The sequence below is a fragment of the Silurus aristotelis genome (assembly GCF_946808225.1).
Source record: "Silurus aristotelis genome assembly, chromosome: 27".
Lineage (NCBI taxonomy): Eukaryota > Metazoa > Chordata > Actinopteri > Siluriformes > Siluridae > Silurus > Silurus aristotelis.
The window spans coordinates 1491971-1506022 of NC_139600.1; positions in this window are offsets into that span (position 1 = coordinate 1491971).

Sequence of the window (14052 nt, forward strand, 5' to 3'; positions counted from 1 at the left end):
TGGGGACCCATGTCACTGTGGTGACCTAAACTGAGGTCCCCACCGACAAAGCCATACAAGCACCTCCCAAACAGTGTCTAGACACGCCCAGTGCGGTTTTCTCTGAAGTGGAGAAAAAGAGAATGGGGCCAGATACATATCTCTTTATAAATCTAAAGAGGTATATAGTACAGATATAATCCAATCTGGATCCAAATGTTAAAAATCTACTGATCCAGCATCAAGATGTGAGTGCCACTCATGAGGAAGAGGGGCAATGATTTGCTAACAACATGGCTAAAGCCTCTGTAAGGTGCACACAGGTGGACATTATTCTATGCACGAGATGCAACTTTAAAGAGATTAAAGACTGTAAAGTGTGGGGTGGGGACAGTGTAGCTAGACAGCATCAGATGGTGGTCTGAAGGATGACCCTGGAGTTGAAAGATTAGAGGAGAAGAGTAAAGACTGGAAGAACAATAAGATGGTGGAAACTGAAAGAGGAACTGAGATTCAGAGAAGAGGTCAGACAGGGGCTCGGTGGTGGTGAGGAGTGAGGGTACATTTTTTATTTCTCTTTTGAACTTTAATAGTTTGTCTATTATGTGACATTAAACTGTAAATCTATTTGTTAATTAAAGAGACCTGTTGAAAAGATTGCTATTTTTTTTTTATTTTTAAAAAGACTTGTTTGGCCTACTTTTAATATGTTACATGTGTTGAAGAATCGATAAGAAGCCATGTTGGTTTATTAGGCTTATTGACTGGTTTCACCAGTCAGTAGTGTTAGCTCAGTGGGTAAGGTCTTGGTTTAGGGATCTGTAGTTTCCCACAAGGTTGTGGGTTTAAACCCCACCATTATAAAGGATACATTTTTACTTTTCTTTTGAAATCTAATAGTTTGTCTACTTTGTGACATTAAACTGTAAATCTATTTGTTAATTAAAGAGACCTGTTGGAAAGATTGCTTTATTTCTTTGTATTTTTTGAAGACTTGTTTGGCCTACTTTTAATATCAGCTACATGTGTTGAAGAATTGATAAGAAGCCATGTTGGTTTATTAGGCTTATTGACTGCTTTCACTAGTCAGAAGTGATAGCTCAATGGGTGGGGTTTTGGTTTACCCATCAGTAGCTCCCCACAAGTTTGTGGGTTCAAACCCCACAATTGTAAAGGAAAATATATACATTAAAAATTTAGTAGTTTGTCTACTTTGTGACATTAAACTGTAAATCTATTTGTTAATTAAAGAGACCTGTTGAAAAGATTGCTTTATTTCTTTGTATTTTTTAAAGACTTGTTTGGCCTACTTTTAAAATGAGCTACGTGTGTTGAAGAATTGATAAGAAGCCATGTTGGTTTATTAGGCTTATTGACTGCTTTCGCCAGTCAGAAGTGATAGTGCAATGGGTCAGGTCTTGATTTACCCATCAGTAGCTCCCCACAAGGTTGTGGGTTCAAACCCCACCATTGTGAAGGAAAAATTTTTTTTTCAATATAAAATCTAATAGTTTGTCTACTTTGTGACATTAAACTGTAAAATTATTTGTTAATTAAAGAGACCTGTTGAAAAGATTGCTTTATTTCTTTGTATTTTTTGAAGACTTGTTTGGCCTACTTTTAATATGAGCTACATGTGTTGAAGAATTGATAAGAAGCCATGTTGGTTTATTAGGCTTATTGACTGCTTTCTCCAGTCAGAAGTGATAGCTCAATGGGTAAGGTCTTGGTTTACCCATCAGTACTCCCCACAAGGTTGTGGGTTCAAACCCCTCCCACTGTGAAGGAAAAATAATTTTTTTTTTAATTTAAAATCTAATAGTTTGTCTACTTTGTGACATTAAACTGTAAATCTATTTGTTAATTAAAGAGACCTGTTGAAAAGATTGCTTTATTTCTTTGTATTTTTTGAAGACTTGTTTGGCCTACTTTTAATATGAGCTACATGTGTTGAAGAATTGATAAGAAGCCATGTTGGTTTATTAGGCTTATTGACTGCTTTCACCAGTCAGAAGTGATAGCTCAATTGGTAAGGTCTTGGTTTACCCATCAGTAGCTCCACACAAGGTTGTAGGTTCAAACCCCACCATTGTGAAGGAAATTTATTTATTTTTTTTTAAATCTAATAGTTTGTCTAACTTGTGACATTAAACTGTAAATCTATTTGTTAATTAAAGATACCTGTTAAAAAGATTGCTTTATTTCTTTGTATTTTTTTAAGACTTGTTTGGCCTACTTTTAATATGAGCTACATGTGTTGAAGATTTGATAAGAAGCCATGTTGGTTTATTAGGCTTATTGACTGCTTTCTCCAGTCAGAAGTGATAGCTCAATGGGTAAGGTCTTGGTTTATCCATCAGTACTCCCCACAAGGTTGTGGGTTCAAACCCCACCACTGTGAAGGAAAAAATATTCTTTTTTAAATTTAAAATCTAATAGTTTGTCTACTTTGTGACATTAAACTGTAAATCTATTTGTTTATTAAAGAGACCTGTTGAAAAGATTGGTTAATTTCTTTGTATTTTTTGAAGACTTGTTTGGCCTACTTTTAATATGACCTACATGTGTTGAAGAATTGATAAGAAGCCATGTTGGTTTATTAGGCTTATTGACTGCTTTCACCAGTCAGAAGTGATAGCTCAATGGGTAAGGTCTTGGTTTAAGGATCTGTAGCTCCCCACAAGGTTGTGGGTTCAAACCCCACCATTGTAAAGGATTCATTATTTTGAAATCGAATAGTTTGTCTACTTTGTGACATTGACCTGTAAATCTATTTGTTAATTAAAGAGACCTGTTGAAAAGATTGCTTTATTATTTTGTTTTTTTTAAAGACTTGTTTGGCCTATTTTTAATATGAGCTACATGTGTTAAAGAAAGGATAAGAAGCCATGTTGGTTTATTAGGCTTATTGACTGCTTTCACCAGTCAGAAGTGATGGCTCAATAGGTAAGGTCTTGGTTTACCCATCAGTAGCTCACAACAAGGTTGTGGGTTCAAACCCCACCACTGTGAAGAAAAAAATATTTTTTTTTTATTTAAAATCTAATAGTTTGTCTACTTTGTGACATTAAACTGTAAATCTATTTGTTAATTAAAGAGACCTGTTGAAAAGATTGGTTAATTTCTTTGTATTTGTTGAAAACTTGTTTGGCCTACTTTTAATATGAGCTACATGTGTTGAAGAATTGATAAGAAGCCATGTTGGTTTATTAGGCTTATTGACTGCTTTCACCAATCAGAAGTGATAGCTTAATGGGTAAGGACTTGGTTTAAGAATCTGGAGCTCCCCACAAAGTTGTGGGTTCAAACCCCACCATTGTAAAGGAATTTTTTTTTTTTTAATTTAAAATCTAATAGTTTGTCTAAGTTGTGACATTAAACTGTAAATCTATTTGTGTAATTAAAGAGACCTGTTGAAAAGATTGCTTTATTATTTTGTTTTTTTAAAGACTTGTTTGGCCTATTTTTAATATGAGCTACATGTGTTTAAGAAGTGATAAGAAGCCATGTTGGTTTATTAGGCTTATTGACTGCTTTCACCAGTCAGAAGTGATAGCTCAATGGGTAAGGTCTTGGTTTACCTATCAGTAGCTCCCCACAAGGTTGTGTGTTTAATCCCCACCACTGTGAAGGAAAAAATATTTTTTTTTATTTAAAATCTAATAGTTTGTCTAATTTGTGACATTAAACTGTAAATCTATTTGTTAATTAAAGAGACCTGTTGAAAAGATTGGTTAATTTCTTTGTATTTGTTGAAAACTTGTTTGGCCCACTTTTAATATGAGCTACATGTGTTGAAGAATTGATAAGAAGCCATGTTGGTTTATTAGGCTTATTGACTGCTTTCACCAGTCAGAAGTGATAGCTCAATGGGTAAGGTCTTTGTTTAAGGATCTGTAGCACCCCACAAGGTTGTGGGTTCAAACCCCACCATTGTGAAGAAAAAAATATTTATTTTTATTTTGAAATCTAATAGTTTGTCTACTTTGTGACATTAAACTGTAAATCTATTTGTTAATTAAAGAGACCTGTTGAAAAGATTGCTTTATTTCTTTGTATTTTTTTGAAGACTTGTTTTGCCTACTTTTAATATGAGCTACATGTGTTGAAGAATTGATAAGAAGCCATGTTGGTTTATTAGGCTTGTTGACTGCTTTCTCCAGTCAGAAGTGATAGCTCAATGGGTAAGGTCTTGGTTTACCCATCAGTACTCCCCACAAGGTTGTGGGTTCAAACCCCACAACTGTGAAGGAAAAATAATTTTTTTAAAAATTTAAAATCTAATAGTTTGACTACTTTGTGACATTAAACTGTAAATCTATTTGTTAATTAAAGAGACCTGTTGAAAAGATTGCTTTATTTCTTTGTATTTTTTGAAGACTTGTTTGGCCTACTTTTAATATGAGCTACATGTGTTGAAGAATTGATAAGAAGCCATGTTGGTTTATTAGGCTTATTGACTGCTTTCACCAGTCAGAAGTGATAGCTCAATTGGTAAGGTCTTGGTTTACCCATCAGTAGCTCCCCACAAGGTTGTATGTTCAAACCCCACCATTGTGAAGGAAATTTATTATTTTTTTTTTAAATCTAATAGTTTGTCTACTTTGTGACATTAAACTGTAAATCTATTTGTTTATTAAAGAGACCTGTTGAAAAGATTGGTTAATTTCTTTGTATTTTTTGAAGACTTGTTTGGCCTACTTTTAATATGACCTACATGTGTTGAAGAATTGATAAGAAGCCATGTTGGTTTATTAGGCTTATTGACTGCTTTCACCAGTTAGAAGTGATCGCTCAATGGGTAAGGTCTTGGTTTAAGGATCTGTTGCTCCCCACAAGGTTGTGGGTTCAAACCCCACCATTGTAAAGGATACATTATTTTGAAATCGAATAGTTTGTCTACTTTGTGACATTGACCTGTAAATCTATTTGTTAATTAAAGAGACCTGTTGAAAAGATTGCTTTATTATTTTGTTTTTTTTAAAGACTTGTTTGGCCTATTTTTAATATGAGCTACATGTGTTAAAGAATTGATAAGAAGCCATGTTGGTTTATTAGGCTTATTGACTGCTTTCACCAGTCAGAAGTGATAGCTCAATAGGTAAGGTCTTGGTTTACCCATCAGTAGCTCACCACAAGGTTGTGAGTTTAAACCCCACCACTGTGAAGGAAAAAATATATTTTTTTATTTAAAATCTAATAGTTTGTCTACTTTGTGACATTAAACTGTAAATCTATTTGTTAATTAAAGAGACCTGTTGAAAAGATTGGTTAATTTCTTTGTATTTGTTGAAAACTTGTTTGGCCTACTTTTAATATGAGCTACATGTGTTGAAGAATTGATAAGAAGCCATGTTGGTTTATTAGGCTTATTGACTGCTTTCACCAGTCAGAAGTGATAGCTTAATGGGTAAGGTCTTGGTTTAAGGATCTGTAGCTCCCCACAAGGTTGTGGGTTCAAACCCCACCATTGTAAAAGAATTTTTTTTTTTTTTAATTTAAAATCTAATAGTTTGTCTAAGTTGTGACATTAAACTGTAAATCTATTTGTTAATTAAAGAGACCTGTTGAAAAGATTGCTTTATTATTTTGTTTTTTTAAAGACTTGTTTGGCCTATTTTTAATATGAGCTACATGTGTTTAAGAATTGATAAGAAGCCATGTTGGTTTATTAGGCTTATTGACTGCTTTCACCAGTCAGAAGTGATAGCTCAATGGGTAAGGTCTTGGTTTACCCATCAGTAGCTCCCCTCAAGGTTGTGTGTTTAAACCCCACCACTGTGAAGGAAAAAATATTTTTTTTTATTTAAAATCTAATAGTTTGTCTAATTTGTGACATTAAACTGTAAATCTATTTGTTAATTAAAGAGACCTGTTGAAAAGATTGGTTAATTTCTTTGTATTTGTTGAAAACTTGTTTGGCCTAGGTAAGGTCTTGGTTTACCCATCAGTAGCTCCCTACAAGGTTGTGGGTTTAAACCCCACCACTGTGAAGGAAAAAATATTTTTTTTAATTTAAAATCTAATAGTTTGTCTAATTTGTGACATTAAACTGTAAATCTATTTGTTAATTAAAGAGACCTGTTGAAAAGATTGCTTTATTTCTTTGTATTTTTTGAAGACTTGTTTGGCCTACTTTTAATATGACCTACATGTGTTGAAGAATTGATAAGAAGCCATGATGGTTTATTAGGCTTATTGACTGCTTTCACCAGTCAGAAGTGATAGCTTAATGGGTAAGGTCTTGGTTTAAGGATCTGTAGCTTCCCACAAGGTTGTGGGTTCAAACCCCACCATTGTAAAGGAATTTTTTTTTTATTATTTAAAATCCAATAGTTTGTCTAATTTGTGACATTAAACTGTAAATCTATTTGTTAATTAAAGAGACCTGTTGAAAAGATTGCTTTATTATTTTGTTTTTTTTAAAGACTTGTTTGGCCTATTTTTAATTTGAGCTACATGTGTTGAAGAATTGATAAGAAGCCATGTTGGTTTATTAGGCTTATTGACTGCTTTCACCAGTCAGAAGTGATAGCTCAATGGGTAAGGTCTTGGTTTAAGGATCTATCGCTCCCCACAAGGTTGTGGGTTCAAACCCCACCACTGTGAAGTAACAATATTTTTTTTTTTATTTAAAATCTAATAGTTTGTCTACTTTGTGACATTACTTTGTAAATCTATTTGTTAATTAAAGAGACCTGTTGAAAAGATTGGTTAATTTCTTTGTATTTGTTGAAAACTTGTTTGGCCTACTTTTAATATGAGCTACATGTGTTGAAGAATTGATAAGAAGCCATGTTGGTTTATTAGGCTTATTGACTGCTTTCACCAGTCAGAAGTGATAGCTCAATTGGTGAGGCCTTGGTTTACCCATCAGTAGCTCCCCACAAGGTTGTAGGTTCAAACCCCACCATTGTGAAGGAAATTTTTTTATTTTTTTTTTAAATCTAATAGTTTGTCTAACTTGTGACATTAAACTGTAAATCTATTTGTTAATTAAAGAGACCTGTTGAAAAGATTGCTTTATTTCTTTGTATTTTTTTAAAACTTGTTTGGCCTACTTTTAATATGAGCTACATGTGTTGAAGATTTGATAAGAAGCCATGTTGGTTTATTAGGCTTATTGACTGCTTTCTCCAGTCAGAAGTGATAGCTCAATGGGTAAGGTCTTGGTTTAAGGATCTGTAGCTCCCCACAAGGTTGTGGGTTCAAACCCCACCATTGTAAAGGACACATTTTTTTATTTATTTTGAAATCAAATAGTTTGTCTACTTTGTGACATTAAACTGTAAATCTATTTGGTAATTAAAGAGACCTGTTGAAAAGATTGCTTAATTTCTTTGTATTTTTTGAAGACTTGTTTGGCCTACTTTTAATATGACCTACATGTGTTGAAGAATTGATAAGAAGCCATGTTGGTTCATTAGGCTTATTGACTGCTTTCACCAGTCAGAAGTGATAGCTCAATGGGTAAGGTCTTGGTTTAAGGATCTGTAGCTCCCCACAAGGTTGTGAGTTTAAACCCCACCATTGTAAAGGATGAATTTTTTTATTTATTTTGAAATCAAATAGTTTGTCTACTATGTGACATTAAACTGTAAATCTATTTGTTAATTAAAGAGACCTGTTGAAAAGATTGCTTTATTTCTTTGTATTTTTTGAAGACTTGTTTGGCCTACTTTTATTATGAGCTACATGTGTTGAAGATTTGATAAGAAGCCATGTTGGTTTATTATGCTTATTGACTGCTTTCTCCAGTCAGAAGTGATAGCTCAATGGGTAAGGTCTTGGTTTACCCATCAGTAGCTCCCCACAAGGTTGTGGGTTTAAACCCGACCATTGTGAAGGAACAAATATTTTATTTTAATTTAAAATCTAATAGTTTGTCTACTTTGTGACATTAAACTGTAAATCTAATTGTTATTTAAAGAGACCTGTTGAAAAGATTGCTTTATTATTTTGTTTTTTTTAAAGACTTGTTTGGCCTACTTTTAATATTAGCTACATGTGTTGCAGAATTGATAAGAAGCCATGTTGGTTTATTAGGCTTATTGACTGCTTTTACCAGTCAGAAGTGATAGCTCAATGGGTAAGGTCTTGGTTTAAGGATCTCTAGCTCCCCACAAGGTTGTGGGTTCAAACCCCACCATTGTAAAGGATACATTTTTTTATTATTTTGAAATCGAATAGTTTGTCTACTTTGTGACATTAAACTGTAAATCTTTTTGTTATTTAAAGAGACCTGTTGAAAAGATTGCTTTATTATTTTGTTTTTTTTTTAAAGACTTCTTTGGCCTACTTTTAATATTAGCTATATGTGTTGAAGAATTGATAAGAAGCCATGTTGGTTTATTAGGCTTATTGACTGCTTTCACCAGTCAGAAGTGATAGCTCAATGGGTAAGGTCTTGGTTTAAGGATCTGTAGCTCCTCACAAGGTTGTGGGTTTAAACCCCACCATTGTAAAGGATACATTTTTTTTTTTTTGAAATCTAATAGTTTGTCTACTTTGTGACAATAAACTGTAAATCTATTTGTTAATTAAAGAGACCTGTTGAAAAGATTGGTTAATTTCTTTGTATTTTTTGAAGACTTGTTTGGCCTACTTTTAATATGAGCTACATGTGTTGAAGAATTGATAAGAAGCCATGTTGGTTTATTAGGCTTATTGACAGCTTTCACCAGTCAGAAGTGATAGCTCAATGGGTAAGGTCTTGGTTTACCCATCAGTAGCTCCCCACAAGGTTGTAGGTTCAAACCCCACCATTGTGAAGGAACAAATATTTTATTTTAATTTGAAATCTAATAGTTTGTCTACTTTGTGACATTAAACTGTAAATCTATTTGTTAATTAAAGAGACCTGTTGAAAAGATTGCTTGATTTTTTTGTATTTTTTGAAGATTTGTTTGGCCAACTTTTAATATGACCTACATGTGTTGAAGAATTGATAAGAAGCCATGTTGGTTTTTTAGGCTTATTGAGTGCTTTCACTAGTCTGAAGTGATAGCTCAATGGGTAAGGTCGTGGTTTACGGATCTGTAGCTCCCCACAAGGTTGTGGGTTCAAACCCCACCATTGTAAAGGATACATTTTTATTTTTATTTTGAAATCTAATAGTTTGTCTACTTTGTGACATTAAACTGTAAGAAGCCATGTTGGTTTATTAGGTTAATTTCTTTGTATGGTTTTGTTAACATTAAACTGTAAATCTATTTGTTATTTAAAGAGACCTGTTGAAAAGATTGGTTAATTTCTTTGTATTTTTTGAAGACTTGTTTGGCCTACTTTTAATATGAGCTACATGTGTTAAAGAATTGATAAGAAGCCATGTTGGTTTATTAGGCTTATTGACTGCTTTCACCAGACATAAGTGATAGCTCAATGGGTAAGGTCTTGGTTTACCCATCAGTAGCTCCCCACAAGGTTGTGGGTTCAAACCCCCCCATTGTAACGGACACATTTTTTTTTATTATTTAAAAATCGAATAGTTTGTCTACTTTGTGACATTAAACTGTAAATCTATTTGTTAATTAAAGAGACCTGTTAAAAAGATTGCTTGATTTCTTTGTATTTTTTGAAGACTTGTTTGGCCTACTTTTAATATGACCTACATGTGTTGAAGAATTGATAAGAAGCCATGTTGGTTTATTAGGCTTATTGACTGCTTTCACCAGTCAGAAGTGATAGCTCAATGGGTAAGGTCTTGGTTTACCCATCAGTAGCTCCCCACAAGGTTGTGGGTTTAAACCCCACCACTGTGAAGGAAAATTTTTTTTTTTTTTTAAATTTAAAATCTAATAGTTTGTCTACTTTGTGACATTAAACTGTGAATCTATTTGTTAATTAAAGAGACCTGTTGACAAGATTGGTTAATTTCTTTGTATTTGTTGAAAACTTGTTTGGCCTACTTTTAATATTAGCTACATGTTTTTAAGAATTGATAAGAAGCCATGTTGGTTTATTAGGCTTATTGACTGCTTTTACCAGACAGAAGTGATAGCTCAATGGGTAAGGTCTTGGTTTACCCATCAGTAACTCCCCACAAGGTTGTGGGTTCAAACCCCACCATTGTGAAGGAACAAATATTTTTTTTTTTATATTTAAAATCTAATAGTTTGTCTACTTTGTGACATTAAACTGTAAATCTATTTGTTAATTAAAGAGACCTGTTGAAAAGATTGGTTAATTTCTTTGTATTTTTTGAAGATTTGTTTGCCCTACTTTTAATATTAGCTACATGTGTTGAAGAATTGATAAGAAGCCATGTTGGTTTATTAGGCTTATTGACTGCTTTCCCTAGTCAGAAGTGATAGCTCAATGGGTAAGGTCTTAGTTTAAGGATCGGTAGCTCCCCACAAGGTTGTGGGTTCAAACCCCACCATTGTAAAGGATACATTTTTTTTATTATTTTGAAATCGAATAGTTTGTCTACTTTGTGACATTAAACTGTAAATCAATTTGTTAATTAAAGAGACCTGTTGAAAAGATTGCTTTATTATTTTGTTTTTTTTAAAGACTTGTTTGGCCTATTTTTAATATGAGCTACATGTGTTGAAGAATTGATAAGAAGCCATGTTGGTTTATTAGGCTTTTTGACTGCTTTCACCAGTCAGAAGTGATGGCTCAATGGGAAAGGTCTTGGTTTACCCATCAGAAGCTCCCCACAAGGTTGTGGGTTTAAACCCCACCACTGTGAACGAAAAAATATTTTTTTTTAATTTAAAATCTAATAGTTTGTCTACTTTGTGACATTAAACTGTAAATCTATTTGTTAATTAAAGAGACCTGTTGAAAAGATTGCTTGATTTCTTTGTATTTTTTGAAAACTTGTTTGGCCTACTTTTAATATGAGATACATGTGTTGAAGAATTGAGAAGAAGCCATGTTGGTTTATTAGGCTTATTAAGTGCTTTCACTAGTCTGAAGTGATAGCTCAATGGGTAAGGTCGTGGATTACCCATCAGTAGCTCCCCACAAGTTTGTGGGTTCAAACCCCACCATTGTGAAGGATACATTTCTATTTTTATTTTGAAATCTAATAGATTGTCTACTTTGTGACATTAAACTGTAAATCTATTTGTTAATTAAAGAGACCTCTTGAAAAGATTGGTTAATTTCTTTGTATTTTTTGAAGACTTGTTTGGCCTACTTTTAATATGAGCTACATGTGTTGAAGAATTGATAAGAAGCCATGTTTGTTTATTAGGCTTATTGACTGCTTTTACCAGACAGAAGTGATAGCTCAATGTGTAAGGTCTTGGTTTACCCATCAGTAACTCCCCACAAGGTTGTGGGTTCAAACCCCACCATTGTGAAGGAACAAATATTTTTTTTTTTAAATTTAAAATCTAATAGTTTGTCTACTTTGTGACATTAAACTGTAAATCTATTTGTTAATTAAAGAGACCTGTTGAAAAGATTGGTTAATTTCTTTGTATTTGTTGAAAACTTGTTTGGCCTACTTTTAATATGAGCTACATGTGTTGAAGAATTGATAAGAAGACATGTTGGTTTATTAGGCTTATTGACTGCTTTCACTAGTCAGAAGTGATAGCTCAATCGGTAAGGTCTTGGTTTAAGGATCTGTAGCTCCCCACAAGTTTGTGGTTTCAAACCCCACTATTGTAAAGGATACATTTTTATTTTTATTTTGAAATCTAATAGTTTGTCTACTTTGTGACTTTAAACTGTAAATCTATTTGTTAATTAAAGAGACCTGTTGAAAAGATTGCTTTATTATTTTGTTTTTTTAAAAGACTTGTTTGGCCTACTTTTAATATGAGCTACATGTGTTGAAGAATTGATAAGAAGCCATGTTGGTTTATTAGGCTTATTGACTGCTTTCACCAGTCAGAAGTGATAGTTAAATGGGTAAGGTCTTGGTTTAAGGATCGGTAGCTCCCCACAAGTTTGTGGGTTCAAACCCCACCATTGTAAAGGATACATTTTTTTTTATTATTTTGAAATCGAATAGTTTGTCTACTTTGTGACTTTAAACTGTAAATCAATTTGTTAATTAAAGAGACCTGTTGAAAAGATTGCTTTATTATTTTGTTTTTTTTAAAGACTTGTTTGGCCTATTTTTAATATGAGCTACATGTGTTGAAGAATTGATAAGAAGCCATGTTGGTTTATTAGGCTTTTTGACTGCTTTCACCAGTCAGAAGTGATGGCTCAATGTGTAAGGTCTTGGTTTACCCATCAGTAGCTCCCCACAAGGTTGGGGGTTTAAACCCCACCACTCTGAACGAAAAAATATTTTTTTTTTATTTAAAATCTAATAGTTTGTCTACTTTGTGACATTAAACTGTAAATCTATTTGTTAATTAAAGAGACCTGTTGAAAAGATTGCTTGATTTCTTTGTATTGTTTGAAAACTTGTTTGGCCTACTTTTAATATGAGATACATGTGTTGAAGAATTGAGAAGAAGCCATGTTGGTTTATTAGGCTTATTGACTGCTTTCACTAGTCAGAAGTGATAGCTCAATGGGTAAGGTCTTGGTTTAAGGATCTGTAGCTCCCCACAAGTTTGTCGTTTCAAACCCCACCATTGTAAAGGATACATTTTTATTTTTATTTTGAAATCTAATAGTTTGTCTACTTTGTGACATTAAACTTTAATTCTATTTGTTAATTAAAGAGACCTGTTGAAAAGATTGCTTTATTATTTTGTTTTTTTAAAAGACTTGTTTGGCCTACTTTTAATATGAGCTACATGTTTTGAAGAATTGATAAGAAGCCATGTTGGTTTATTAGGCTTATTGACTGCTTTCACCAGTCAGAAGTGATAGCTCAATGGGTAAGGTCTTGATTTACCCATCATTAGCTCCCCACAAGGTTGTGGGTTTAAACCCCACCACTGTGAAGGCAAAAAATATTTTTTTTTATTTAAAATCTAATAGTTTGTCTACTTTGTGACATTAAACTGTAAATCTATTTGTTAATTAAAGAGACCTGTTGAAAAGATTGGTTAATTTCTTTGTATTTTTTGAAGACTTGTCTGGCCTACTTTTAATATGACCTACATGTGTTGAAGAATTGATAAGAAGCCATGTTGGTTTATTAGGCTTATTGACTGCTTTCACCAGTCAGAAGTGATAGCTCAATGGGTAAGGTCTTGGTTTACCCATCAGTAGCTCCCCACAAGGTTGTAGGTTCCAACCCCACCATTGTGAAGGAAATGTTTTTAATTTTTTATTTAATATCTAATAGTTTGTCTAATTTCTGACATTAAACTGTAAATCTATTTGTTAATTAAAGAGACTTGATGAAAAGATTGGTTAATTTCTTTGTATTTTTTGAAGATTAGTTTGGCCTACTTTTAATATGAGCTACATGTGTTGAAGAATTTATAAGAAGCCATGTTGATTTATTAGGCTTATTGACTGCTTTCACCAGTCAGAAGTGATAGCTCAATGGGTAAGGTCTTGGTTTACCCATCAGTAGCTCCCCACAATGTTGTAGGTTCAAACCCCACCATTGTGAAGGAACAAATATTTTATTTTAATTTAAAATCTAATAGTTTGTCTACTTTGTGACATTAAACTGTAAATCTATTTGTTATTTAAAGAGACCTGTTTAAAAGATTGCTTTATTATTTTGTTTTTTTTAAAGACTTGTTTGGCCTACTTTTAATATCAGCTACATGTGTTGAAGAATTTATAAGAAGCCATGTTGGTTTATTAGATTATTGACTGCTTTCACCAGCCAGAAGTGATAGCTCAATGGGTAAGGTCTTAGTTTAAGTATCTGTAGCTCCCCACAAGGTTGTGGGTTCAAACCCCACCATTGTAAAGGATACATTTTTATTTTTATTTTGAAATCTAATAGTTTGTCTACTTTGTGACATTAAACTGTAAGAAGCCATGTTGGTTCATTAGGTTAATTTCTTTGTATGGTTTTGTTAACATTAAACTGTAAATCTATTTGTTATTTAAAGAGACCTGTTGAAAAGATTGGTTAATTTCTTTGTATTTTTTGAAGACTTGTTTGGCCTACTTTTAATATGAGCTACATGTGTTGAAGAATTGATAAGAAGCCATGTTGGTTTATTAGGCTTATTGACTGCTTTC